Genomic DNA, 24,197 nt, shown 5'->3' with positions numbered 1-24,197 from the left:
AATTTATTCATTTTGCAACTATCTATGTAAAGCCAGAGCTGAGGATGCGGACTTAGGGCCTGGGTTGGGGTCTGCGGTCCCTCGGTCTTGGCGTGACGGGTTTGGGCTCGGGGAGGGCTTCGCCAGCTTCTTGCAAGCGAAACCGGCCCACCCGGAGCTGGCGGAGTCCTCTCGCCTCCCTTACGTGTACGGGAGCTGCAGGGTGGCGAAGCCTTCCCCCCAGCGGTTGGTCCCTAGCGGGCGTCGCTGGCTTCCCCCTGCAGGCCTGGAGACTCCGGAGAGCTCCGCCACCCTCCTCCCGACCCCGATCATCTACTCGGAATTCCAGAGCTCTCTGGCGTCCTGGTCGTGGCGCGGCGCGGCGCGGGGACAGCGCGCGCCGAGGGAGCGGTGATCTCCGTTCTCTAAGAGATTAATTCTATTTAAGCTCCCTCGGCAGCTTGAACTTGTCGAACAAGAGCTTGCCAGCTCTTGCTAGCAGGGCGTGGGCCCGGCTAGGGGTCATAGGTCACGCCTCTGGCTATGCAACAGAGTTATGGGGGAGGGGAGTAGTGGTCAGCTCTCCCACAGGGCGCTGGCCCACCCCCGCCGCAGCTCCCTGTCCACACGCCGTAGTGTGTTTGCAGTGCCTACTGGCGTCCCCCGAGTGCCCGCCTGGCGCTGCAGGTCCAAGGCTCGGGTCCCAGCCCACAAGAGCTGTGCGCTAGGGGCGCCGGCCGCAGCACGTGATCGCAACTTTCCCCAGCTGCCCGAGCCCCCAGGCAAGAGACCCTGCTCACCACACACAGCAGTCACCTGGCACCGGGGCCGGCCACCCGGAACAACAGAGAGGCGGGTGACGGTTTCCCGTGTCATCTCTCCTCTATGGTCTTACAAACTCGGACGAGATTAGGGTATGGTGGGCATTTTTAGGTGACAGAAGAGAAAATTGCGTCCCCCCCATAGCCAATTGGGCTGCCAGCCAACCTTGCTCTCTCAGTACAGCTTAAACTCGAACTCGGTACCCAGAGGGGAAAGGCATTTCGGCTAGAGACAGGGTGCCAGGCTCGGCTTTGGGTCGTTGGGTCTAGCTCTTGCCAGAAATCCAATTGTTGCTCCCGCCAACACCACCATCGGGATGTGGTGGCAGAAAGGGGGCGCTTGGTCAAGGACAAAGAACTTCAAGTGGAACTAATTTGTCACGGGCAAAGATGAGGGCAAATGGTGATGGGGACTAGATCCGGGTCTGTCTTCAGGGAGGAGTTTAAGGGTATGTGGGCCAGAGGAGAGCTAGGGGGTTTCAGGTGTCCAGGCTGGGAGGTAGAAGGACATACTGCCCTGGATTTCAAATGACCTCTCTTGCATGAAACAGGAGCCTGGTGACTTATTAAAGACATCAAAACTTGTGAGAAAAATATCCCCAAGCTCGTCAAAATTGTCCCCCAACAAAACTGGGATGTTCTTTCTGCAGGCACTAACTCTTGATGGAACTAGGTGCCAAGAAACCCGCTAAACAGGCAAGGGTGTACCCCCACCCCCACCCCACACAGAGAATGATTCAATTCTGGCAAACACCATAGGGGCTGCCCACCCCGCCACATATGCGTTCTGTGTTCTGGGCGTCCGACTGCAATTATCCGCGCGCTTTGCATAATTCACAATACAGTTCTGAAATCATAGTGATGACTTTCTGGCATGATTGATTTGGTGGTAAAGGCAGCAGCTAGCTCCAGAATAGACTGGAGGGTCTGAGCTTCAACCCCCAGATCGGCAGAGAAGCCGGGAGCCCAAAGGCCTCCTGGCCTCTGTTCACGCCAACCGGCTGAAGGCCACAGGGACCCTGGCTCTAAACTGCGGAAATCTGGAGCTAATTGGGACACAGCTCAAAGAAAAAACCTTTAGTAGAGCAAAGACTGACTTCATTTCCCATCCACTGGCCTCAACGCGCTGCCCGCCTCATAGGAGGTGCCTCAGAATGTGGGAAAGAAAGGAGTCGTTGGCAGATTTCCCGGGGGGCCTGCTCCAGGCACTGCAAGGAAACCGGGAGGTAGGAATTCAGACCCTGCCCCAACTAGCTGTGTAACCTTGAGCAAGTGGCTAGACCTCCCTGGCCTCCAGATTGGGATTTATAAAAAAGGGTTGGGGTTTTGCTTAACTCTCAGTTACAAGAATTTCTCCTTGGAGGCTCTTAAGATGAATCACCCATCTCAGAAACATCTTTAACAGAGACAAAGATAAGTTTACAGGTTGGCAAAGGGGAAGAGCCATAGGTATCCCAAACTGTGCTGGAACTCACTGTGTAGAGCCGGCTAACCTCACAGAGATCTGCCTGCCTCTGCCAGCCCCTTCCCCAAGCCGCCACTAAAGGCATGGACCACCATCTACGCTCTGCTCCCTCCCATTATGAGCCTGCTGCTCTCCACTAAGCTGGAACTTGCAACATTTCATTGCCAGATGGTTGCATTTGGTTCAGGAGAAAAAAAATAAGAGGGAGCAACCACCAGTTCACCCGATTCATCAAATATGAGCACCCTCCATAGGAGATTAATAGTGTGGCTCCTTTCTTACTCAAAGAGATTGCGGGAAACAGACCCATCAAAAATGATGTTAGGGGTCTGGGGGTTGGCTTAGCGGTTAAGAATGCTTGTTGCTCTTTCAGAGGACCTGGGTTTGAGTCCTCGGTGGCACCCGGAAGCTCACAACCATCTGTAACTCCAGTCCCAGGGGATCTGACGCCCTCTTCTGGCCTCCACAGGCACCAGACATGCATGTGGTGCCCATATACAAGCAAGGTCAAACATTCATCCATACAAAACAGTATTTTTAAAAATGGTTTTAGAATTAGGCAAATGCAGGAAATTCTGAAAAGATATAAAAAGGTCCCTCGATCAGCGAGTAGAACCGCTACACACGGATCCTGGAAAACTGCCCTCAGCTTCAGTGCCAGCTCTGAATATGTGGCCTTTGGACTGGTCCTCTTGCAGCTCTTTCCTCCTGTAGAGAGCCATCCAACCACCTTAAAGCAGGACTTCAATTCCTGCTAACAAGGCTGCAGGAGAGCAGGTGAGAAGACTTCCTGAGCCCTGGGGCTGTCTGGCTGTGATGCTGATGCTGGCATTCGCTGGCTCCCCCCCCTCGCCCCCCCATGGAGCCACTCTCTCCCATCCTGCCCCTCTTCCATGCTTCTAAATGAAAAGGACCTATAGAGCAGAGAAAGGCGACTTCCCCAGCAAGCAGATCTGTTGAAATTGGTGGGGAACTCTGAGCCCTTTCCCTCTTATCAGGATGTTTGTTTGCATGAAGGAGACCTGTGTTCTTCACCGACTTCTAAGTTGTATTGATAGTCAGCTCCTGACTCTGGCTTGCCCAGTGGGTGGGGTCATGGGGCAGAGCCCAGCATCCAGCAGGTACACAGTAAGGTTTAGCTAAGTGGCAGGCTGAGAGAACTGTTGCCAGGCTTGCTTCTGGTTCTTTGATTCTTTCTCCAGCCTCTTCACACGTTGCTTGGCTGCCAGCTCTACTCAGAAAAGAAAGACTGAGAACGATCCAGAAAGCAACCTCAGCTCCCCAGAATACAATGAGCACTGAGTTGCAGACTTTTTCTCAACACGATCTAGAACAGCGTTAAGAACTGTCCTTCACTTCACACTAATGGGAAGAAGCATGTAGCTGGTCTATGTGTGACAGCCCATCCCCTTAACAAACAATTCCTGTCTTTGCACACACACACACACACACACACACACACACACACACACACACACACCTCTTGGCAGAAAGAATTCAGTTCTAGAGTCAGTTAAAAAGGAACTCATCTCGAGCCTCACTGCACCTTGCACTAACAATACAATAGAAGCACTTGCCTGCTGTCAGCCTGGCTCCAATAGGACTTAGAAAGGTGGGCTGTATAAGCGAGCCTGTTTGGTGGGAGTCACAAAGCCCCCACAATGGGACAGAGTTGGGTGAAAAGGTATAGAAACAGGCTCAAGGTCCCCAAACCTCAGCAGAGTTTGACTCTCTGAGATTAAAGACTGACTAGAGAAGCCCAAAGGTTGCTCCACATTCAGAGAGAGACCAGCTCTCCATCCTTCTTCAGCCCCTCCATTTCCTACGATTCACTCAGTCAGTTTGGTTTTCTTGCATCCCAGACTCTCGGAGCATGCAAATCAGAAAGAACCGTTGCTCTCCTTCATTTCACTGATGAGGGAACTGGGGCCCTTCAAAAGACAAACTCTGCCCTCAGTCACACATCTGAAAACACAGACCACCCAAGAATCCAGGTCTTGTGATGCTTCTGGAACACCCATTCCACAGCGGGAAGCCACCCCTCATCCATCCTTCAGGAAGGCTTCTAGAGCCTCCAATTAAAACAGCTTCACTCAGTTCCCACTGAAGCCCTGGGAAGTAGGAGTGTCCTGTGCGTCCTGAAGGCACGGTGCAGTGTTTCTGCAATCTCAGCTTCGCGCTTTCCTTCAAATTCCCTCTCTACTAGCAATGTGCTGGGTCCTAAGGGCTAGTCAGGTCTTTTTCTGTCATGTGGATGGACTGATGTGATGATCTACAAGAGAAACACTGAAAGGTACTATTCATGGATATTCTGAAGAGGCCAAGGATTAGAATCAGCAATTAATCACCAAATCTGACCAATGAGGGTTGACAAACTGAGAGTCTTAGCTAAAAAAACAAAAACAAAAACAAAAACAAAACAAAAACAAAAACCTCATTTCAGGACTAACAGAAACAACTGTTATGTTAAAACTGGCAGCTCCAATGTGGCTAACACATTGGAGAATATTTACAGTCTTCAATATCAATCTCAGTGAGACATCCAACACCCTAGTATGTTTTGTTTCCAAGAGATACAGTTCATACAGCACTCTGTTATCCTCGGTAATTTCAATAGCTACATCACTTACAAAGAGACACAGTGGCTATTTAAAGAAGTCTGTTAAAAAAAACAGCAACAAGAAAAAACAAAAAAAAAAATCCACTCTCCAAAACAAAACAAACCTCCCCAATCCTCTCCCTTCCCCCAAACCCAAGTGCTTTTAGAGGAGTCAACCAGTGGGGTTCCCAGGAGGTCCCCAAGTCAAACGCTGCAGCTGCGCTTTAAAAAAGGGCTGGCTAAACTACAGCCATTAATAACATCTGTATCTAGGCGAGCCAAGATGATGATAGGGGTAATCAGATCTCATGCTTCAGGGCATGCGATGATTGCTTGCTGGGAGCACAGGATTTGGCCTTTCAGGTACAGGAGTTCACAATGCAAGAACTGAGGTTGCAAGACTTTCTCCTCTGTCTGGAAAATTCATGTGAAATGCACACGGAATTTGGGGTAGGTGAAGCAATGATTTGAAAAGTCTAATGTTTCTATCAGACCAGAATACTAACTAGTGGAATATTTGAAACAGTTTCTCCATGCCCACCCTCACCACATACAATTCATGTGTATCTCTGCAAGACAGGATACAAATGTTCAGGTTCCCTTAAGGTTCTTGACTGTTTTGTGTATCTTTTAGTGCTAAGTGGATATACTAAATAACTATGCAAAAGAATAGTGAAAACAATGAAGGTACTTAGAATTTATTTCCTGAATTTATGCTTAGTTACAGTAATGTGTACTTAGCCAGTATTCTATACTTCAGGCATTTCCAGTTGCTTTAGTTAAACCGAGGCTCAAATCATATGTGTATGTGGGGTGTACAAGGAATGAATCCACTCTAAAAATGCTCTCTTCACTAAAGTAGCTTCTGTCGATGGATTGCCATGCTGGCATGCTGGCGTTCGAGCTCAGGGCCTAGCGTCCTCTACCACTGAGCTAAAATGAATTTTAAATTTAGTATTTGGAAGAGGGAGAAAGAAATTATGCAAGATAATCTTATTTTGCTCTTTTGATTCTTTTAGTCTCTTCAAACTCCATGAGGTGTGTGCTCTAGTGCAGCAACACAGTTTTTAACCAGGTTTGAAACCACCAGAGCTAGTGTGAGCAGGGTGGAGCTCAGGGTGTGCATCTCGGTGTCAGCAGACTGCTTACAGTCTTCTGGGCATGGAAGACATCCTTACCGCTGGCTCCATGGCTTCTGCTAAGCGGTTCACTTGGGGTGCACTCAAAGGGGCTGTTCTGGAACACAGGACTGCTAATGAGATGTTTAAATGATGCACTGAAACAGGTTAGGGTATTTTTTTTTTCTTCTCCCGGTGGGGGGACTGGGGGGTGGCTTGCAGCTGCTGAGTTGCAGACAGTCATAGGAAATTTGTCAGGAGCTCAGACATCATCGTTAATAACCATTATTCTGTTGTCTGGGATGTTTGTTTAAATACTGTTGACACTGTGTGCGTATTGTCAGCGTCTCTAAATTGTACCTCTTAACCGCTGAAATGTTGTTGAGACCACCTAGGGCTTCCTCCGCATGGTGCTGAAGCGTGTATTCACCTGCTGGATAAACAAAAAACAGATCCCCCCCCCCCGTTTCAATTTTTCTTTCATGTGCAACAAGCAAGAAATTTTCTGGAAGGGAGGAAAAAAATCGCTTGGGTACAGTGGAAACAGATACCGTGGAGACCCCCACGCCTGCATTTTTCACGGCGACATAGAAAATGAGCAAATGGGGCCATCGAATTAGCACCGCTCAGGTCTTTGGAGCACTCGCAGATCTGTGGGGTGTGCATTTTAAGACTCGAGCTCGTCATTAAGTGAAGAAATCAGTAACTATTCTTCTCATCAACAGCGTGTTAGCCTCACTTAAAATTTGCTTATTAAGTAAGGTCATTGGGTAGAAGCAAGTCTCTGGAGGGTGGGGGTGGGGGAGAATGTCGTCTCTGGGGGGTGGGGGTGGGGGAATCTAACAGGCTGACTCCCAAGTTGAGAGCTGCAGATCATGGCCGAGCAGTACAAAGCGTTTTCTATCTTGACTTATGAGGAGACAAAAGCCGGTATTACAAAGGCACCACCTGTGACTTAACTCGGTTGACATCTCTGTTAAGAAGGGCAGAAGAGGGGCCGCACGTGCACCCTCTGAGCACGTCAGCGTGACCCACCTTTCCGGCTGCGGCGCGGTGGCTGGGGGGCCTGGCTGGTGCTTTGGCCTTCAGTTGCAGAAGTAGGGCCGGGAAAGAGAGGAAACCGGGTGACGGGCGCCCGCGGAGCCGAGGTCTGGACCACCGGCTCGCACGCTGCCCCATTTCACAGATGGGTAAAAGCGCGGCGCGGGTGCGCGGGGTCCCGGGTGGGGCGGCGAGTCCTGGTCTGGGGGCCCAACCTTCAGGCCGGTGGCTTTTTGCTTCCTTCCCGAAGGTCGCTGCTGACAAATCTATCTATTTGGGGCAAATTGTCAGTGAGAAACTTCCGCTCGAACTGCGCCGGACAAAACCTGCTGTTTGAAAAGGGTAAATCCCGCGGCCGGCGCGGCCGAACAATGCCGCGGGCTGAGCGCCGGGGGCGGCGCGGGCCGCACAAAGGGCGGATTAATTGGGGCCGCGGCGGAGCGCGGCGCTCCAGCCCCACTCAGCCCGCGCCGCGGGGCGCCCCATTGACTGGGCCCCGAGCCCCACTTTTCACAAACTCCAAACAAAAGTCAATTTCTTTTTTATAAGGCGGGGGAGGGGGCGGCCGCCGAGATTCTTCACCCGCTTCTCTCTGCTGAGCTCTTGCATGGGGTAAGGGGTGGGGTTGGGGGGTGTGTGCTGGAGAGATGGGGGACCAGGGTGGAAGGACGGGGATCCTGGAGGAACCGGGACTGGGGTGGGGAATCCCAGAGGAACAGTACCCAGGAGGGACAGAAACCCTTAAAAGACGAGGACTCCTAAAGTATGGGCACCCTAGAGGGATGGGGACCTCTAAGGAGCAGGAGCTCTGGGGGGGGGGGGACCACAGAGGGACCGGAACTCTAAAGGATCAAGGGATGTGGATCCCGGGAGGAAGAGGAAAGGGGTCTCAGGGGATTGAGACCCTGGACAGAAGGGGACCAAGGATGGAGGGGGGACGTGGGTGTGGCTGCCCAGGACCCTGTCCCGGGCCCTCCTGGCGCCTCTGCCTCTGGACACAAGGGTGGTGCAGCCTCCCTGCCACACCCACCAGGCGGGGTGGGACACAAGCGCCCGGGTCTTGAGAGTGGTTGACCCTGATGAGGAGCGGACCCCAGAGTGGGGAGGAGTCCAGGAAGGTGACTTGGGCGACACAGGAAGAAACTCCCCAATTAGTGCTCCAGACCTGGCAGATTTGATCACCCTTGTGGCTTCTGTATTGAGCAGCCACTATGTTCCTGACTGGAGGACAGAGGGGGCCTTTGCCTTTAATGTGAGGTCTGGTACCACAGGCCTCTAGAGTTGTCTGTTGACAGGGCTGCTGACAGCACGCTGAGAGTTCGAAGCCAGCCTGAGCTACTGAGAGCTTTGTCTAACAGAGAGGGGGGGGAAGAGAGAGAGAGAGAGAGAGAGAGCGTGGGAGAGAGAGAGAGAGAGAGAGAGAGAGGGGGAGAGAGAGAGAGAGAGAGAGAGAGAGAGAGAGAGAGAGAGAGAGAGAGAGAGTTGGGGTGAGGTAGCTGGGAGGTTGAATGGGAAAATCAGTAACCCCCTGTAACCGATGTCACTCACCATGGAGTGACATGAGGGAGAAGATATCTAATTCCTCTGTAGACACTTACTTGGGGAAGTGAAAATGATTTAAAACAAACATAAATTACACACTCAACATTTTCCATGGTCTGAACACGGCAGGCAGAGGATAGCCCAGGACTGGGTTCTCTGTCTTCTCCCCTCTCAGGATGAGCGCTCAGGGAGGGGTGCCGAGGCCTCTTTTGGCTGTCACTGAGATGAGGGAAAAATTCTTTTAACCGTGGCTGCTCTCCTCAGCTTGCTGGCCTCTGCGTGTGAAGGTGGGCGTGGCCTACAAGACACCTGCTCAAGAGGCAAAGGCCTCATTCCTCAGCCAGAACCGACTTCTATCTGGTCAGGGGCTACCTGTGTTGTCTGAGGGAAGTGGCCAGTTGGATCGAGGGCTGAAGACAACAGCTAACAAGAGGGAAGAGAGATTATTTGAGGGAATTGCTTCTGCTCTTGTGCCTGCGGGGAGCAGTCTGCCCTACAGTGACTTTTGAGTTTAGAAGTCTTTTTAACAGAAGTCTTTTCTTGCGGCATCCTTCTTAAGACATCTGGCTAGCAGCTTGGCACTACTCCAGGTGGGCTGAGGAGGAGAGCAATTCTGATAACAGGTACCAAGTCCGTGGTATTAAGGGGTAAAGGGATCTTCAGGAACAGGCGAAGGTGGCGAGAGGAAAAGGCCTGGACCTGGTGGTTCCAAAACAGGAGTGGTGGGCAGATCTGCTGCCAAGATCCAGCCTAGGCTCCGTCTCAGCCACACTTTACAGCTGTCAGTTTGAAAGGATCTTCTCCGGGCCAGACAGTGAAGCCTTCCAGATTTCTGTTGAATCTGAGGCTGTGAAAAATCAAGGACAAATATTTATCTAAAGATGTCACAACTTTGAATTTCAATGATAACTTATCTGCTCATTTCTGGTGGGGATCTAGAGCAGCTGCGACTATTGTGTATTTTGAATTCCTGAAAGAGGAATTTGGGAGTCAACAGTTTTCCTCCCCCAGTTCTCAGTACGCTATCTTTTGATTTGTTGATGCCTTTTGCAAGTGCAAACAAACAAATGATGAAAGTCTTAGCTTATTGTGAAAGCTATTAACTCCTGCCAAAAATTAATATAGTATTCGACCTTTAACACTCCATGGTGAGTGTCTCCTCTCCAGCAGAAATAGAAGGAGGGGACTGGGCGGTGGTGCACACCTTTAATCCCAGCACTAGGGAGGCAGAGGCAGGTGGATCTCTGTGAGTTCGAGGCCAGCCTGATCTTCAAGAGCTAGTTCTAGGACAGGCACCAAAGCTACACAGAGAAAGACTGTTTTGAAACACCCCCCCCCCCAAAAAAAAAGTAAAGAAAGAAATAGAAGGAGGGTTAAAGCTTGCAATCGTCAATTATGGGATGTAGACCCATCTGGAGAGCCTCCACACGGAAGCAATGTGTGTGTTGATAGTGTGGACTGGCTTCTCGTGGGAGGCTCGTGGCCACAGCTTCTAAACGCCCAGCATCCTGGTTCACATCAGTGTTTTATGGATGCAGGTCTGCTGAGCAAGGGAATTTCGAGGGGTTCAGTATCACAGAGGGTGACTGACATACTGCTACCAGGCCTTCTTGTGACCCCATTTGCTTTTTTCTTTTAAGCATATTTTTTATTTTTAAAAATGGTGTATATATGTGTGGGTCTGTGTGCTTGTGAATATCACTGCCTGTGAAGGCCAAAGGTGTTAGATCCGTCTGGAGCTGGGGTTACAAGCAGTTGTGAACCATGGGTGCTGGAATCAAACTCAGGTCTGCTCTGTTTGTTTGTTTGTTTTTGAGACATGGCTGTCTGTGTAGCCCTGGTTGTCCTGGAACTTGCTCTATAGACCAGGTTGGTCTCTAATTTAAAGATCTGCCTGTCTCTTCCTCCCGAGTGCTGGGATTAAAGGGTAAGCCATCACGGCAGGCATAGCACCTTCCCTTAACAGTGGAGCCATCTCCCTAACCCTCCTTTGCTTGCTTTCAAACTAAATTTTAAGTACTTTGTCTCTTAGGAAAAAGTTATTATTTTGGGGTACGCAATGTGGACATCATTAGAGCAGAGAAGGTCCTTTTGGTCTGAACCCCACTGGCAAGGAAGGAGTGGGTCTTGGCAGCTCAGGCTCAGGTTGCCAGAAAAGTACAGAAATGGCAGGGGAGGGGCAAGCTCAGTAGGAGATCTGGAACACCGCAGTGACAAACCACAAAGAAAAGCCTGCCTCTCAAGGTCCTCTAGACTGAATCAACACCAGAATGACGCACGGTTGTGGGACCAGAATGCAATCTTAGTTCTTGGGAGGTAGAGGCAGGAGGCCCATCAGTTCACAGTCATCTTCGGCCTCAGCGTTTGAGGACAGCTTAGTCCACACAAGACTCCATCTGAAGACCAAACGAAAGGAGGGAGAGGAAGAGAGAGGATGGGGGAGTATATTTCTAAGGCCTTGCACTTTCTAGGTATTCAGTCCTTCTACCTCTGAGCTCCACCCCGGTCTAAGAGTGAAGCTTCAAGTAGCTAGTCCTTCCAGAAGCAAAGCAGAGACAGTTGGAGCCTCGGGCACTAGACACGATCACTGAAATACGATAGATTTAACAAAAACAAACAAACAACAAACAAAACACATAGATTTAGCCTTTGATAGTGAGATGTATCAAATCAATAAAATGCTTCCTGAATATCTGCACAATTAAAGTAATGAAATAAAAGAATGCGAGGGGAGAATGAAATGAAATGTGTGCTCACATTTAGTAGTTACGTTAAAAACGGGAAAGTTAGTGTCCACACAGAGGCCACTTTGGGACAGCTTCACCTGTCGCTTGCATTATAATTACATTTACACGTCCCTAAGATACTGTAAAGTTTACTTTTTAATCACCTTTATATAAAAAAAGCAAACATTATGTTGTCTTCAGTGGGTTATGTTTTCTTCCCTCCCAAGAGGTTTAATATTGGTATCAAGTTAACTGTGGCAATTCCCACCTTGTGGTGTGGTCATTCTCTTTGTTGTATAAATAGATGTCCTCCGTGGGACTATGACTCAACTGATTAATCCTTACTGTTGGTGCCCACTGGGGTTCTGCCTTCTCCAGCTCCTCTTCCCCTTCCTGGTCCACCTCCTTCTCCAACTCCTCTTCTTGATGCTTCTGGTTCTCCTCCAGCTCCTCTGATGTGAGTTGTCCTTCTGTATATGTGTTGTGTTTATTGATTGATGAACAAATCTGTTTCAGCCAATGGCTTAACAGAGTAAAGTCAGGTGAGAAATCCGAGAGAGAGAGAGAGAGAGAGAGAGAGAGAGAGAGAGAGAGAGAACAGAGTCAAGGAGATGCCATGTAGCTGTTAAAGGAGAAAGATGCCAGAACATTACCAGTAAGCAACAGCCTCGTGGTGACGCATAGAGTAATTGAAATGGGTTTATTTAAGATGTAAGAGTTAGGTAGGAATATGCCTAAGCCATTGGTTAAAAAGTATTGCAATTTCTATAGTCTCTGTGTGCTTATTTGGGTCTGGGCACTTGGGAAACGGAAGCACAGTCTCCGTCTATACTTCTATACTTCTCTTCTTGCTGCTGCTTTTCCTCCTGTTTCTGTCTCATAGAATCTTTCAGCTTTTGCTTGCTGAATTGGTATCTTTGTCTTGTTTTTATTTGTTTTATTTTATTTGAAACAGGGCTTGACTATGTAGCTCTGGCCATCTTGGAACTCACAATGTAGACGAGGCTGGCCTCAGACTCACAGAGATCCACCTGTCCCTGCCTCCTGAATGCTGGCACTAAGGGTGTGCACCACCATAGCCAGTGAGGGTATAGTAATGTTCTCCTAAATTGTTTACTGAATTTTATAGTTTCTCCTTCTACCCTTAAGCCTTCACCCCAATTAGACTTGGTTTTGTGTGTGGTATATAGGGTTGGTGTGTCTTTCTAGGAACACTGACTGCATCTTTTATTATTATTATTATTATTATTATTATTATTATTATTATTATATTTAGGGGGTGTCACATGTGTGCCATGGCATGGGTGTGGAGGTCAGAAGACAATTTGCAGGAATTGATTCTCAAATCCCATCATGTGGACTTCAGGAATCAAACTCATGTAGTGATATTTTGTGTTTTAACATATAAAACTTGCCTGAAATCAGAGTGCAGAGCCAAGCCATTAAAGGACAGGGAATGGGGGAACACACCTTTAACCCCAGGGTTTGGGAGACTGAAGCAGAGGGAGCTATGTTAGTTCAAGGCCACCATGGGCTATGCAAGATTGAATCTGTCTAAAAGAGAAACAGAGTTCACACAAAGGATCACATCCCTACCAGCAGTAGGGAGGTGGAGACAGGAGGGATGTGGCTGGGTGGAGAGAGGAATACAAGGTGGGAAGAGACAGATGCAGTCTGGAGATGCAGTCTGAGGACGGTTCACCCCTTTGGTCTGCGCATTGGTAGAGATAAAAGAACTCTTTGGCCTCTCTGCTTCCCTGATCATCAGCATTAGCCCCTATGTCTGACTCTGGGTTTTTATCATTAAGACCAATTAGAATTCGTGCTGCAAATTCAGGTTGTCAGGCTTGGAGGCAAGTGCTTACTTACAGACCATCTCACCTGACTCCAATTCAATCTTCCTAAGGCTTTCTTTGGTGCTTTGTAGCAAGATGTATTTTTTTCTCTATACCAGTGTCATATTACTTTTGTTAGATTTAAACAGTACATTTTTGCCATTATAATGGCATTTTTCTAAATATTACAATTTCTTATCAATATTTTTTACTGTATGAAAATGTATATTGATTGACAAATTCCTTTATGGATCATAATAATTTACCTTGTTGTCCTTGGGGTTTTCTGCGTGACCAGTAGCATCCTTTGCATATGGCAGTCTGGATCTTTCTGATTTCCTCTAACGCTGGTCTTGTTTCCTGTGCTTGGCGTGTTGTGAGGCTCTGATACAGCGCTGAGTGTGCAGGATCTGTTTTCCCAGACCCCAAGAAGGAGAGGATTTAGGGTGCATACGGTATCAAATTTGTGCATCTTTCTAGTGAATTAGGTAACAATTCTTTTTCATTTCTAGTAATGCTTTGGGCTAATCTTTTGAGCCATACCAGATTTTTTAAAAAAATTACCCTTACATCATTAAATTGTTTTATGCAGCCACTCTTATTTTTCTTTTCTTCTCTCTCTCTCTCATTAATTATTTAACTAATTATTTTTATTGAGGCAGCTACATTTATAGCTAGCCACTAGAACTCATTATGGAGACCAGCCTGGCCTCAAAGATCTGCCTGCCTCTGCCTCATGAGTGAAGAGATTAAAGTCACACACCACCACATCTGACTCTTTTTTCTTAATTTTTAGTTATTATCATGTTATATCATTTATATGTTATTCTGCACACACACGGGACACACAGGTGCTGAGTTCTTGCGCTTTGGGAGTTCTGCACTTTTATGTTGTAAGAGGAGTGGGCCTGCTTTTTGTCCCGGCCGCCCGGCTCCGAGCTGCCCGGTCGCCCTGCTAGCTTAACCCCTGAAATAACCACACGGAAATTGTATTAAATTAATTATATTAAATTACTGCTTGGCCCATTAAATCTAGCCTCTTTTTGGCCAACTCTCACATCCTGATCTAACCTATTTCTACAAGTCTGAGTAGCACCACGAGGTCATGGCTTACCGGGAAAGATCCTAACCGGCGTCAGTCTCAGACAGGAGCTTCATGGCCTCTGCCACACTGCCTTCTTCCTCCCAGCATTCCGTTCTCTCTCCCTGCCTACCTAAGCTGCTGCCCTGTCAAAAGGCCAAGGCAGTTTCCTTATTCTACCAATACGAGCAACACAAACACAGAAGGACCTCCTACACCACTTTTACAGTCCTTGTCCTCTGTGAACATTTCTCGCTGTCCCCTGCTTGGTGTGGACCCGGGCTCTTGGATCCGTGGACTGCTGTCATTAAAGTGTCAGCTGATGTCTCTTTGGAGACATCTCTCGAATGTGCCCTTCCTGGCTCTGAGTAGCTTAAGCTCAACAGCTTTCACATTTTGAACTCTTTCTAGACTGCTTTCTGGAAGATGCTTCCACACTCTTTGCTTCTGAGCTGCATTCTGGCTTCCAGTTCACTGATTTTCTCTTCTGTCTAAGTGGAAAATCACTCCCATCTTAAACTTGGATTGTTTACATTTTTACTTCCTGGAGTGTTATTTAGACCCACTTCAGAGCTGATGAAATGCTTCTTATAGACTGTTTCTTGCTACTGTTTTCTTTTCCTTGTATGAATACTTGCCTGCATGCTTAGATGTATACTAGATGTGTGCTGGCGCCCGCAGAGGCTGGAAGAGGACTTTGTGTTAGGGGTTGGTTGTGAACTGCCATGTGGGTGCTGGGAATTTAACCCAAATCCTTTGGAAGAGTAATATTTGCTCTTAACTGCTGAGTCATCTCTCCAGCCCCACCTTGCTAAGGTTTTAAATTTTATCTTCATCATCATCAGTGTGTGTAGGGAGGGCATACACACTATGGTGTAACTGTAGAGGTCAGAGGACTGATGTAGGTGGGTCTTCTGTCAATGTGTTAATTTTATTGGTTAATAAAGAAACTTCCTTGGCCTTTGATAGGCCAGCCCTTAGGTGGGTGGAGTAGACAGAACAGAATGCTGGGAAGAAGGCAGTGAGGCAGACGCTATAGTTCTCCTCTCCAAGATGGACGCAGGTTAAGATCCTTCCCGGTGGAAGCCACCACCTCGTGATGCTACACAGATGATTATAAATGGGTTAATCAAGATGTGAGAATTAGCCAGGAAGAGGCTGAAGCTAATGGGCCAGGCAGTGTTTAAAAGAATACAGTTTCTGTGTAATTATTTCGGGTAAAGCTAGCCGTCGGCTGGAGCCGGGTGAGAACACAGCCCACCTCTCCTCATGACTACAGAGGACAACTTAGTGGGGTCAAATTTCCACTTCTGCCTTTATATGGACTCTGGGACTCCAACCCAGGTCCTCAGGCTTGCCCCACAAACAGTCTGTGTAATGAGCCCTCTCACTGACCCTGCTCACTAACACTCATGAGCTCCTATTTTGTTTTATGAAGCCGAGAGCACTTGTATTTGCTATCAAATAATGCCTCGTTGAGGGGCGGGAGTATTCCTTTATGGTCTAGACTGGTCTTGTACTCTCCGTCCTTTATCCTCCCCATTCTAAGTGTTAGCGTTGTAAGCATGTGCCATCACACTTGACAAAAAAAGTCAGTATTTGATGTCTTTAAGAAACATTTCTGTTGACGCACTTGCCCCTCCCCTGTGTCAAATCTTTTCCCTCCTCCCCCTAATCTCCCCTCCCTTTCTTCTAGTCTTCCTTTCCCCAGTTTCCCTTCTAATTTCCTGTCATATGTCAGTCATTTCTCTCAAGGGCTTGAATGTTTGAGACTTGCCCACACCATGGAGGGTAGCCTGTTACGCAAGGGCATTCTGCTGCAAAGCCTCTTTAAATGTTCAACTATTGTCCGCATCCAGAGGTACCATGGCATCCTATGCAAAAAACGTGTGAACTTGCTCTAAATTATAAATGGAGCAGAGTACAAGATGTTCTTACCATTAGGGGGCCTTCTAAAAATATTGCATAAATTATGATAAGTAGATAAACTTAAAAACAAAAACATAAAAAAATGCCCTATCTCTGGTGGAAAGACAAATGCCTAAAAAAATAGTCTTGGCTCTTTTTTACATGACCAAAGGTGGTAACCAAATGTGATAAGTGCCAAGAACAATTTTGGTAAGATGTAACAACAGGTGTATTCCCTTGCTGCACTTACATTTGTGTAAGCTAACTGTAATTGCCACCTCATGTTTTGCTTGGTTTAAAAATGCTCCGGAGTTGTGCCGGGTAATGGTGGTGCACACCTTTAATCCCAGCACTTGGGAGGCAGAGGCAGAAGGATCTCTGTGAGTTTGAGACCAGCCTGGTCTACAGAATGAGTTCCAGGGCAGCCAGAGCTGTTACAGAGAAACTCTGTCTCGAAAACCAAGAAGAAAGGAGAGACAGGTGTTTTGTTCACTACTGGTGAGTTCCGAAGCCAAGAGCCCCCATAGCCCCCTTCGCATCTTTAAGATATATCCCTCCACGCTGGAGACTTAGCTTCACTGTCTGCGGGCACCTGCTCAGAAACATTCACCTCAGTGTAAAAGAGCTGGGCACTGTAACCTGGCCAAGCTGACACATAAACTTAGCTTGACCATTGCTGCCTTAACTGACCGGGATGCTGGAAACAAAGTCAGAGCCACAATTTCTTATGACAAAAGGACAGTGTGGTCAGGGACAGAATGCTTAGCGATCTCAGTAAAATGAAGCCCGGGAGGCTCCCTGGGTGAAAACACTTGCTGCCAAGACAGCTTGAGTCCTGGAGCCTGCAGGGTGGGAAGAAAGAACTCTTCCCTGAGTTGCCCTTAACTTTCGACCTCCACAGATTCACACCCACACACACTACACAAGGGAGCAAAATAAATAAATAATGTAAGAACAGTTAACTCCACGGCTCAGAGCTACTGAGCCCCACTCCCAACCCCCTTACAGACAGACTGGTCTTTCAGTTTCATGAGCTGCAGGTCATGCACTGTGCTCTTCCCTGCAGAAGTGCAAGAGAAGGTAGCTACACACAATGGCATTGAATCCTACAGCGTAGCAAAACCGCGTCTTTCCCTCACACGTGTCTTGGTCTTTAGTGTAAGATCCCATGAGTAGGCTGGGGTCCTTGCTTAGTCCTACAAAACCAAGCGTGACACCACGGACTGTATGCCTAACACTGAAAACACCAAGACACATTTAACCTTTTTATTGTAGCACTTGGGAGGCAGAGGCAGAGGCAGGCAGATTTCTGTGAGTTCAAGGCCAGCCTGTTCTACATAATAAATTCCATAGTGAGACCTTGTCTCAGAAATAAGCAAACAAAAAGTTGAATCGTTTCTTTAAAACACAACACCCAATGTCCAAAAAATTTTTCTTTCTATATAGTCAAGGGGGTGGAAGAAATATAAGCGATGGTTGTCTGGATATAGGATTATCAATCATTTTCTTCTTTATGCTTTTTCTGTGCTTTTCAACTTTTCTATAATAACCATAAAATATATTTTTAGATTTATTTAATTTATGTGTGTGAATGTTTTGACTCCATGTATGGATGTGTAGCACACGTGTGCTTAGTGCTCAAGGAGGTCAGAACTCTTCATGGCCTGGAGCTGGAGGATGGCTGTGAGCTGCCATGTGGGTGCTAGGAATCGAGTCTGGTCCTCTCTGCAAGAGCAGTCAGTGCTCTGAACTGCTGAACTTTCTCTCAGCCGTAACTCTCTCATAAACGGTCTTTTAAAATCCTGGGTTGTCTTTAAATTCACAAAGCAAAGACCTGGAACATTGAGGAACTTTAACTTTAAACATAAATGGGATTTTCTTATGCATAAGAGCTAGGCATTATATTTTATAAAATTACACCCAAATAAATTATTTCCATTTCAACAAATTAAGAAACAAACAAACAAACAAAAAAAAAACCCTTTGCTTTTAGTCAGAAGGTTTAGCTCAATGGTGGAATCCTTGCCCAGTACCTCTAATGCCTTGAGTTCAATTCCCAGCACAGGACAAAAAAATCAAAAACAAGAACAATAAAACGTTTTTCATATTAACAAAACTTAGTAAGTAGTAACGAATTTAGATACTTTCACAAATTTTGGAAATTTTAAGTTATGCAAAGTATTGAAATATCACATTTTGTTAAAAACACTTATGTTCCCAATTTAAACTACAGTTGGTTGGCAGTCATATGCACTCACAGAGCTAAGAAGGCGCCTGTGATATATATCCCTGCCACGGAAGCACAAGAACTTGAGTTTGGATCCCAGCACCCACTTAAAAAGCTGGGTACAGAGATATATGTGCCTATCACAGGCAGATCTCTGTGAGTTCTGGGCCAGCCTGGTCTAAATAGTGAACTCCAGGACAGCCAGAGCTTCAGGGAGATGAATGAACCCTACCTAGGTCTTGCTAGCTGAGTCTCTGAGCTCAAGATTCAGTGCAAGACCCTGACTCAAAAAAGTGATTGGGAAAGACAGTTGATGTTACCTCTGGCCTACACACACACACACACACACACACACACACACACACACACACACACACACACACACGCACGCACGCATGCACGCCAGCACGCCAGGCAACTTCTGTTACTTCTTTCAAGTCCTCATTGACGCCACAGAGGCTGGCTGTTCTTTGAGAATCCAGAGGAGGTGAGTGCTTTTGTGAAAACCGTGACACTTCGTAGTGACCCCTGAAAGGTCAGAGGACTTGTTCAGGAACAGGGACTCGACGTGGGCAGCTCCTGGTGCAGTGGCAGAGCGCGGACGGAACGGTACCGTCTGACGACACACGCAGGTGGTGGTGCCACTCAGGGTGACAGCTGACTGACCCGCTGGTTGAGGAGTGTTAAGACTTCCTAGGACCTGACTGCCTTTCTCTCCACTCTCTCTCTTTCCTGTTCTTCCTTGCTTGCTTTTTCTTCCTCTTCATCTTCTTCCTTTAGACTGGCATTTGCTGGAAAGTAAAAAAGAATTCTAAATGGTTAGGGGAAAAGCAACAGGAGAAGAGGAGAAAGAGGAGGGGCCTGCCTGACATTCCCCTGGTCTCTGGGAGGGTATGAGGATGGTGCTCACTGACCTTCTCTAGTGTCACAAAGAACAGGTGGCACCTGGATTAGCAGAGATACTAACATGTAGCAGAAATCCAAAGGCCAACGCTCATCTTCAGAACATGCTTGTGTGTCTGTACACAAAAATTGCATGTATACCAAGTCAAACATTACAGAATCACTCTAGAGGCTAGGCGTGGTGGCCCGCACCTGTAATCCCAATACAGGAGGCAGAGGCAGGCTGATCTCTGTGAATTCGAGTTTTGAGCGCTCTGCAGTTAACAGCACTGATGGATCTTCCATGGGACCCAGGTTCGATTCCCATCACCCACACAATGGCTTACTACCTTCTGGAACTCCAGCCCCAGTGGAGCTGACAACCTCTTCTGGTCTCTGCAGGCACTGCCTGCTGGGTGATGTCTAACCCTGTAAATTCCTTTTATTTCTGTTTTCTGTTCTCTGTCACATAGGGTGAGGTGAAGGGGACAGTTAGGGCGTGAACACATAGATTTCCTGGTCTCTCTGCTCATCCTCCCTCTTTGGTGGGCACTCTAAGAGCGAGCGGGACACTGACTCAAGCTGATCTAGAACCGGTGGAGACACAAATGGCCCCAGCCTAGCAGAATGCACCTCAAAGTTACTTATCTCTCCTCAGACCTGCCCGTCTCCTGAAGTGGTGGCTGGGGGGACACGCTGCACTGTGGTGTCCTGTGCTGCCCATTCATGCCTTAGAGAGGATTTATCGTCCTGTCCTCTCTGGACTTCCTTTGCAAAGCCGCACTAGCCGGGTACCTGCTGACGAAGCTCTTCTCTGAGGATCGTGGGGCCCGTGCTTTGGCCTTGGGTACAGTCTTCCTATCCCCATGTAACCATTGCCTCAATCCAGAGCCATGCAGTACGTGTTGCCTTCCATGAAGGTAAAAAGGTTTGCACTCAAACACAGTACTTTTGTAGGATCATCTGTGGGTGTCATGGAGAGTTACAGTGGGCAAAACGGCTGCTAACAGTGTTTGAAACTTTTAGCCATTTTATTTGCATTAAATCTACTACTATTCAAATTCAGTTTTGGGCTTTACTTCTTAACATGTAAATATTTTCACTGAAACAAATTTTCAGTAGCTTTTAACTGGTTATCTTGTTATTTTGATTTATACTTTTTTTTGTTTTTTAAGCGCTTTATTTTTATTTTTTTATTCTATGGGCATTGGTATTTTGCCTGCATGTATGTCTGCGTGAAGGTGTCAGATCGCCTGCAACTGGAGTTACAGACAATTGCAAGCTGCCATGTGGGTGCTGTAAATTGAACCTGGGTCCTCTGGAAGAGCAGTCAGTGCTCTTAACCACTGACTCCCTTTTTTTTTAGAAAGGGTTTCTCTGTGTAATGGCCCTGGAACTCACTTTGTAGACCAGGCTGGCCTCAAACTCACAGAGCTCAGCCTGTCTCTGCCTCCTGAGAGCCACCAACCTCTGGCTGACTTAAACTTTATTTATTTATTTATTTATTTATTTATTTATTTATTTATTTATTTATTAATTAAAGATTTCTGTCTCTTCCCCGCCACCACCTCCCATTTCCCTCCCCCTTCCCCAATCAAGTCCCCTTCCCTCATCAGCCCAAAGAGCAATCAGGGTTCCCTGCCCTGTGGGAAGTCCAAGGACCACCCACTTCCATTCAGGTCTAGTAAGGTGAGCATCCAAACTACCTAGGCTCCCACAAAGCCAGTACAAATCAGGAGCAGAAGGAGAGAGAGCACGCACACATTGAGACAATGGGGATGTTCTATCAGGAACTCACCAAGGCCAGCTGGCCTGGGTCTGAAAAAGCCTGGGATAAAACCGGACTCGCTGAACATAGCGGACAGTGAGGACTACTGAGAACTCAAGAACAATGGCAATGGGTTTTTGATCCTACTGCACGTACTGACAAACTTCTTAAAGTTTCCTTTCATTTTTTTTTTGTGTGTGGCATGCTATATAATTGCAAGAGATATTAACATTGGAAAAGACAAAACCCCTAAAAGATTCCATCCTAATTCTAGCACTAGAAATACAAATTATCATCCCAAATAACTCATAATGTCTTACAGTAAATCAACACAGATGAAAACACGAGTGATTTAGGTAAAGTCTGCCTTGCCACATTATCTAGACTATCGCATCCCAGTTGCCAAAACAGAAGGGCTCGCCTCACAGACACCATAACCAGTGGAGAGCAATGGCTTACTGTGTGTAAAGTTGGCACTTTCCATCTAAGTATGTGAGCCTGTGTTCTAGTTAGTATGTGAGCCCGTGTTCAGGTTAGTTATATGAGCCTGTGTTCCAATTAGTTATGTGAGCCTGTGTTCTGGTTAGTATGTGAGCCTGTGTACCGGTTAGTATATGAGCCTGTGTTCCAGTTAGTATGTGAGCCTGTGTTCTAGTTAGTATGTGAACGCATGTTCCGGTTAGTTATATGAGCCTGTGTACCAGTTAGTTATGTGAGCCTGTGTTCTGGTTAGTATGTGAGCCTGTGTTCCAGTTTGTTATATGAGCCTGTGTTCTGGTTAGTATGTGAACCTGTGTTCTGGTTAGTATGTGAGCCTGTGTTCTAGTTAGTATGTGAGCCTGTGTTCTATGTGAGCCTGTGTTCCAGTTAGTATGTGAGCCTGTGTTCCGGTTAGTATGTGAGCCTGTGTTCTGGTTAGTATGTGAGCCTGTGTTCTAGTTAGTATGTGAACGCATGTTCCGGTTAGTTATATGAGCCTGTGTACCAGTTAGTATGTGAGCCTGTGTTTTGGTTAGTATGTGAGCCTGTGTTCCAGTTTGTTATATGAACCTGTGTTCTGGTTAGTATGTGAGCCTGTGTTCTGGTTAGTATGTGAGCCTGTGTTCTGGTTAGTATGTGAGCTTGTGTTCTAGTTAGTATGTGGGCCTGTGTTCCAGTTAGTATGTGAGCCTGTGTTCCGGTTAGTATGTGAGCCTGTGTTCTGGTTAGTATGTGAGCCTGTGTTCTAGTTAGTATGTGAGCCTGTGTTCCGGTTAGTATATGAGCCTGTGTTCTAGTTAGTATGTGAGCCTGTGTTCCGGTTAGTATATGAGCCTGTGTTCTGGTTAGTATGTGAGCCTGTGTTCTGATTAGTATGTGAGCTTGTGTTCTGGTTAGTGTGTGAGTCTGTGTTCTGGTTAGTGTGTGGGCCTGTGTTCCAGTTAGTATGTGAGCCTGTGTTCCGGTTAGTATGTGAGCCTGTGTTCTGGTTAGTATGTGAGCCTGTGTTCTAGTTAGTATGTGAGCCTGTGTTCCGGTTAGTATATGAGCCTGTGTTCTAGTTAGTATGTGAGCCTGTGTTCCGGTTAGTATATGAGCCTGTGTTCTGGTTAGTATGTGAGCCTGTGTTCTGATTAGTATGTGAGCTTGTGTTCTGGTTAGTGTGTGAGTCTGTGTTCTGGTTAGTGTGTGAGCCTGTGTTCCAGTTAGTATGTGAGCCTGTGTTCCAGTTAGTATATGAGCCTGTGTTCTAGTTAGTATGTGAGCCTGTGTTCCAGTTAGTATGTGAGCCTGTGTTCCAGTTAGTATATGAGCCTGTGTTCTAGTTAGTATGTGAGCCTGTGTTCTGGTTATTATGTGAGCCTGTGTTCCGGTTAGTATGTGAGCCTGTGTTCTGGTTAGCTCCTGCTGTGTTGCTGTGATTTACCATTCTGATAAAAAACAACTTGGAGAGGAAATGGATTGTTTAATCTCACTGGTTACAGGAATCTGAAGCTGAGACAGCACCAGAAACCACGGAAGAATGCTGCTTACTGGTTTGCTCCCAGGCTCACGTTAGCTGCCATGCTAACACAGCCTAGGCTCACCTGCCTAAGGATGCTGCTGCCCACAGTGGGCTGGGCCCTCCTACATCAACCTGCAACCAAGAACAAGCTCCACAGACATGCCCGCAAGCCAATCTGATGAGTCAGTTTCTTAGCTGAGAGTCCTTCTTTCCATGTGTGTCAAGTGGACAACTGAGATCATCCAACACAGGCTGCCTCACGTTAGGGAACCAGTTACAGGACTCATGAACTAAGAGGCGACTGTACATTAAAAGAACTAGAGTTAGCCAACCTGAAGATTTTATCAGCCAGATCCTATAGATTTTGTGGTCCTGCTGGTGTCGAGTTCAAACAGAATTGTCAATACTATTATAATAAATTAATCTCATTTTTATTCTTAAGATTCCCTTATAATCTATGTTTTTCACTAATTTTTGTATTAATTGCTGCCAGTTAATACATTTGAAATGAGTGATGTCTCACTATTCAGTTAGTAGTTTACAATCCAGATGTGATAGCAAGTATCTTGAGTCCATTTTTAAAATCTAGACAAAGTTCTATCACAATCATACAAGGGTTACATTAGAAATATGGAGTGCTTCATGAATTTGCATGCCATCCTTGCGCAGGGCCATGCTAATCATCTCTGTATCGTTCCAATTTTAGTATATGTGCTGCCGAAGCAAGCACTTGAGTCTGTTTTTTAATATTAGCAATGTCTTAAGGTACATCATCATTAAGGGCCTTAGTATTTTAATTTTAAATACCTTTTTTAAAAAAAAGATTTATTTATTATATATACAACATTCTGCCTCCATGTATGCCCGCACACCAGAAGAGGGTGCCAGATCTCATTACAGATGGTTGTGAGCCACCATGTGGTTGCTAGGAATTGAACTCAGGACCTCTGGAAGAGCAGCCAGTGCTCTTAACCACCGAGCCATCTCTCCAGCATCTGAAAATACCTTTTTAAAATTGTCTAGTAGGGGCTGGAGAGATGGCTCAGAGGTTAAGAGCACTGACTGCTCTTCCTGAGGTCCTGAGTTCAATTCCCAGCAACCACATGATGGCTCTCAACCATCTGTAATGAGATCTGGTGCCCTCTCTGGCATGGAAATACACAGACAGTAGGAACGTTGTATACACAATAAATAAATCTAAAAATAAAATAAAATAAAATA

At 46.8% G+C, this 24,197-nt stretch overlaps 1 non-coding gene across 1 annotated transcript; it reads right to left on the bottom strand.

The window, feature by feature from the left end:
* Positions 1–23,600: 23,600 nt before the first annotated feature.
* On the bottom strand, positions 23,601–23,706 carry LOC126487641 (U6 spliceosomal RNA). Its single transcript, XR_007588432.1, has one exon. It is a non-coding gene; the product is annotated as a U6 spliceosomal RNA (small nuclear RNA).
* Between the last annotated feature and the right edge of the window lie 491 nt (positions 23,707–24,197).

Source organism: Alexandromys fortis, unplaced genomic scaffold, assembly GCF_014885135.2.
Source record: "Alexandromys fortis isolate MF-2015 unplaced genomic scaffold, M_Fortis_MF-2015_v1.1 scaffold_175, whole genome shotgun sequence".
In the NCBI taxonomy this organism is placed as follows: domain Eukaryota; kingdom Metazoa; phylum Chordata; class Mammalia; order Rodentia; family Cricetidae; genus Alexandromys; species Alexandromys fortis.
The sequence above is the reverse complement of the archived record's forward strand: the minus strand, read 5'-3'. Positions and strand labels throughout refer to the sequence as shown.